A 6,000-nucleotide genomic window follows, 5' to 3' on the forward strand; every position below is an offset into this window, starting at 1 on the left:
ATTGAAGTTATAGGTTCTTTAAATAATAGGTGTAAATGCTTTACATTCTGGACACAGGTTTCAAAAGTCATGACCATTACCATACTTTCGAATTGTGTCCATTGGTTTTGCTGGAGCATTGGCGGCACTTGGCCCAAATTCTTTTCCAAAATGTCCCGTCCACCCTCCACAAACAATAGGCCAAATTTCACTTTCAGTTTTTTCAGATTTCATTTTCACGTTTTAAGGCTGTTTTTGAAAAAGAAGGAAAAACGAGGCAATAAAAAGGAAAAGAGGAGATTCAAAATAATCAGAAAACCGATAAACACGATTTTTGGATCATGAAAATCCCGCTCAGTCTTTTGGGAGAAAAACAAAGCTTTATCTCTCTCACACAAAAACCTATTAGGACAAGCTCCATTAAAAAAGAACCAGAAAAGCAGTTCATAAATCATTTTTGGCTGCAAGACAGAACTCCAAAAACAATCAGCTTCACCATTCTGCCCTGCTGTATTAGTTTCATACAGTACTTCCTCCAATCACCTGATATGGGTATAAAAAATATTGTGCATAAAAAATATATTCTCAGTTTCTTTACGGTTTCAAAGACGAAAAGCTGATCGATGCTTGACATGTACTACACTGTTCAGAAACATAATTCGAGCATACGCTGAATACGCAGTGAATTATTAATAACACACCAGATCCTTTTTAAGTGTATGAGAAAGCTGCTATCTACTACAAAGCTCTTTTTTATCCTCTAAATAAATGAATTTCACTGTATATAAAATGCTTGTCTAGTTGGTATTGTAATGCCAACTACGTATGCGACGCCTCCAAATATGTATGAAGGTCAGTATTACCAAACATTTTTATAAGCATGCAGCATATGCAGTTCCTCCAGGGAGTAATCCACCAGCCCCTCTTATACACCCACCAGCATTTTTTTTTCCTGTTTTTGCTGTATTGCAAAAGTATCCAATTTAAGTATGTTACAATGGGATTGTTTTTCCTGCGTATTTTCTCCTCAAGAGAAACCCATACAGAAATTAAATCATCTGCTTGAATATATACAAAATAATCGATTCAGTCCTCTCTTTAAGCGATTGAAATTTTGGTATTTTGTTTGGAAAATGTTCAATCAAGCGCACCTGTGTTCATCTGAAAGCCACCTGCGTTCAATTGTGTGCTTGCACAATCATTAGTGCTGACTTTACAAGGTCTAAAATCTAGCAGAAGACCAAAGAACTGCCCAGGAACATCTGAAATGAAGTCTTTCAGTTCCAGCCTCTATGGCCAAAAAGTCAGTTCTGAGAAAAAACAAATCCAAAAGTGGAGAGTAAAAACATGCAAGATTAAATTGCCATAGTTTGGTTTGGATCCAATCGTTGGCACTATGCTCTAGGGTTGTTACAGCAGGAAGGACTGGAAAGCTTCTCGCCATCTGTGTTTAGAGTGAAAAGAGATGCTTCAACAAGACGGCACGGCAAAACAATGAGGCGAAAATGACAAATGGAAGGCTTGGAAAGAGAAGGTTTGTGCTTTGGAGTCAAAGACCAGAGTTCAGACTTAAATCCGAGTGAAAATCTTTTGGCGGAAATTCCATCCACCGAGGTTCTGTGTTTGCACTGAGAAGATCTAAGTATCAAAACAGCTCAAATACATGCATTCAAAATAATCTACATCTGTAATTAATGGATTTCCACACCCTTAGAGATGGATGTTCATCATCTAATACTTTATTCAATACTACTTCTAAAGAGAGTTCTGTTTTTGCATACACGAGCAGTTTTGTTCGACTTTCAAAAACCTGGAATTGCGGCCCCTCCCTCGTCGTATTCAGCCGTTCTTCATTTCTGCTCTCCTGCACGTACAGTACAGTACAGTCAGGTCTTCTGGTAATGTACTCTTTATGCTTTGTGCTCTCTGAATTCACAGTGTTCACCTCGGGGACGAGGACGCTCGGTGTGCATCTTGACAAAAATGATTTCAGGTTTGTCCTTCGGCTGGGTACAAACCTCAGTAACGGGGCGACTTCAAATACCAACCAATATCCTTTTACCCTCCACCTTCCGTTAGCCTGCTAAACTAGGTCAAGGTAATTTCCCCCGAAAGTGGCAAACAGAAATGTGTAGCGCAAGTAAACGAAAAGAGAACAACTGTTTCAAGTACCTGTCTCTCTTGACAATTTTCAGTAATTGCGTCTCAATTTTCCGGATTGAATCTTTTTTTGTGTGTGACGGCGCCACACATTAAACAACAATGCACTGATTCCTTTTTTCCTTCCCTTTTGATTTGCTGTTTAGGCTCCGATTTGATTTAGGCTTTATATTTCTTAGAAATTCAGCCAGGCCGACTCAGAAGATTGATTTTAAGATCTCTCTGTGTATGCTTTGAGGATATTCTGGAAGAAAGAACAAAAATTCTAGCCATGAAGGATATTAATATGTAAAAAAAAAATAAAAAAAATGGGGAAAAATTCAATTAAAAAACAGCAGGTTAGGCAGAATCCAATCCAAACATTAATCCCAATACCCAAACCTGTGCTCATACGGTGCTAATACGAGCTAATACGGTGATCCTGCATTAGCTTTGCTTTTAAATTAGAGTTTTATAAGTTATATAAATTCTGGCTAATTTATGTGCATGTTGGTTTAACGTGGTCCATCGTGTTTAAACACGTTTAGACATGTTGCACATTTTATTTAGACTTTCCAGACTGAAGCAACTTGATGATGAGCATGTTTTTCTACCAAACAAACACACACACACACACACACTGCTAACCAGGAAAACAGAGGTCAACAATTAAATTTGACTTTTGCAAAATTAATGTTTGAAAAATAACAGAAAAATTGTGCCAGGAAAACTGCCAAAGCAATAAAAACAAAGAAAAACAAAAATAAAAAATCCCTGTTTTTATTGGTGTCAGTGTGTAACTTTTTAGCTATTTAAATATATTTTAATAATACATGCTTAAAACTGCTTTCATGAACCACAGTGCCTCTGTATTTTAGTACAGATTTCTCCTCATTTATATTCTCAGCACTGTATTTCAGACACAGTTCATCATTTTCCATTTAATAGCAAATCATACATCTGTTTGGCTGTTCACCAAAAACAAACTGGGTTTCTGGACTGGTTTGTGACCTACAGAAGCAATGATCTGACATTGTTTAATCTAACTCTAATTGTTTTTATATGTAGATCCATGAAGTTACTGAGAAACTCAAGAACTTTGAGGACTTTGTGGATGGATTTGGATTGTAATTAATATTAACAGTCTACTAAAATGGCTCAGGACCACAGTTTGCATGAACATTTTTGTACAGTATTTAAGCCCCTAACACCGAACAGTAAACCTCAACAATGATCAAACTGTAATGAATGGAAGTTCGGTGGTACCTGGATGAAGATTTTGAGTTCCTTTTAAGGTTTCTTCCTCATGCCTTCCATTGAGTTTTTGCTCGCCACAGTCTTCACTGGTTCACTCATTAGGGATAAACCTACAATTATAAGGTATGAACTTACAGGCACTATTTATACAACGTTATAACTGCTTTATATGTGCAAAACTGCAAGACAATGCCCACAAAAGTGCTATACAAAAAAAAATGTATATAATTTTTTTTTAAACTAAAATCAAGCATTTGTAGACCCAGACTCAAAAATATTAATATTTGCTGACAGTTTAATTGATCAGCAAATTTTCCACCACAGGAAAGTCTTCAGGACAGACAAATTTGCATTTGGCTTTTTTTTTTGTCTAATCAGCTTCAAAAAAAGACGATGGGAGAATAAATCACTTGCATTGTGCCTGTTTCATCATGTTAAACACAACTTTAAATGGGTAAAAAGCAAACAGTTGTTTGTTATTCAAAATAGTAATCATTGTCAGATCATATTACAAAGCTCCAGCATTGATTATTTTCCCGTAGCGGAACAGCATGCGTTTTTTTATTAGATGTTTTGCTGAATCGATATGTTAAAGCCACGAGTTGCTCCTGAAAAAGATAACTATTGTATTTTAACCAGACTGAAACATAAAAGTCGATTTCATTCATGTCTGTTCCAGCCAAATAACTATCAATAACTAACCAAATAAACAACGGGACTCTGTAGAGACTTGAAGATCCATGTTCAAAAGTTTTATTCAACTGCATTCATCAAGCAGTGGCTTACAATTGTATTAATGATTTAAAAAGACCAAAATAAAGCAAGGACCTCAAGATCATTCAGATAAAGGAGTCACCTCAGAGGTTCCAGTATTGTCAATCTGCCACTCTTAAGCCCTTAAACAAGGCCCTTAACCTGCTCCAGGGGTGTTGTATCACGGACCCTGCACTCCGGCTTCTTAAAATATGCGGAGAAATAATTTGTTCATGTGACAAGTATAAATCATCTTCACCTCAAAATACTAGGGAACAATAACAAGGCTTCACAGAAATCTATTGTCATTCAAAGAAAGACTTTTACTTGTCACATATACATTTGAGCACAGTGAAATTCTTCCTTCAAATGATCTCAAAAGCTCGGTTTAGAGCTCAGGGTACCTCGGACCTGAAGCAGAGATGATTAAGGCCTTTCTCAAGGGCAGTTTTGCAGGGGTAAGGCTTTAACCCACAATCTTACATTTAATAAACCAAACCCTTAACCACTGAGCTACCACAACCCTATTACTTTGTACTGTAATGGGAACTGAAAGTAACACCAGAACTAGACGTGGAGGCCACGTATTAATTCTGATGTTCACCAGCGTAGTAAATTGTATTGTATTTTCAACACCAAGCTGAAAATCCAAAGTAGTGGCCACAACATGATTATTCATGGACACGGAGTACTTAGATTTCGACCCCAAAATATTCATTTGCGGCAATGCAGTGTTCCAAAACAACCCCCATGGCACCAGAGAAAACAGGCCACCATTTAATGATCGCAAGAAACATCGCATCGGGCATGATCAACAGCGTTTCTGAAGAAGAACGAGCAGCAGCCCACTCACCTTCAGAATACATGCTGATCTTGTTGAGACAAACAGGACGAGTGACAAGCCCACACAGTGTTAACTCCTGTTCCAGCGTTTTTTTTTTAGTCACTCATTATATTTTATACGACTTGACAAGATCGGCTCACACAGGAAAGCTTGCGGAAGATGACACAGTGCTCTGTGGAGTCTGGATTCAGAGGCAAAAAATAGGCAAAATCTTGTCACCTTTTTGTCTCTCATAAATGAACTTTTATACCAAATCTGTCTCAGCAGACTCTTTCAAAAAGTATATTAAAAAAATGGATGGTTTTGTGGACAAGTGGAACATAATAAGTGCCTCGAAGTGTCCACAGGTTGTCAGCGGTACTGATTCGAATTTATCGAACAATAGACATTGACACGAGGGAGCTTCACTGAAATCTAGATGTCTATTTTTCATTCTTAATACACAAGCTGAGAGAGACAGTGGCAAGGAAAAAACTTTGTATGATAAAACGAGGAGGAAACCGATTTGAAAAGAAATCCATGGGTGACATCAAATAGTAAGATTAAACACCACACAAACGTCGGACACCTCAGTATCAACATAAGACCCATTTCTGGACCCTTTGAAGGTTCTTTGAAAGATGAAAATCTTTATGAGACCTTTTACAGGTCAAGAAGTTGAGCTGCCAAGTGAGTAATCACCGAGTAGAACAAAATACTTCTCCATATTGCAGAGCTTTGGATGCTCTTTGTTTTTTCTGAGGTCCATTTTTTTCCTCTCAGTAAAACCTTTATACACAATAGCTGCTGGCCCTCTGAATAGATCAATACAGTCTAGTGATCTCCATCTCCTTAGTCTGCTTTGCTTCATCGGGTCCATGCACAGACCCTTATTGAAAAGAAAAGGACCCCCTGCTTGCCCATTATACCCCCGAACACAAACACACCATTTCCTCTAGTGGAGGCAGTGACAGAGAAAAGGACACTAGCAGGTTTGAAGATCAATGCGAACAATTCTGCTCATCCCCACCCATGTCGTGATATCCAGG

Source organism: Silurus aristotelis, assembly GCF_946808225.1.
Source record: "Silurus aristotelis genome assembly, chromosome: 26".
Classification (NCBI taxonomy): Eukaryota; Metazoa; Chordata; class Actinopteri; order Siluriformes; family Siluridae; genus Silurus; species Silurus aristotelis.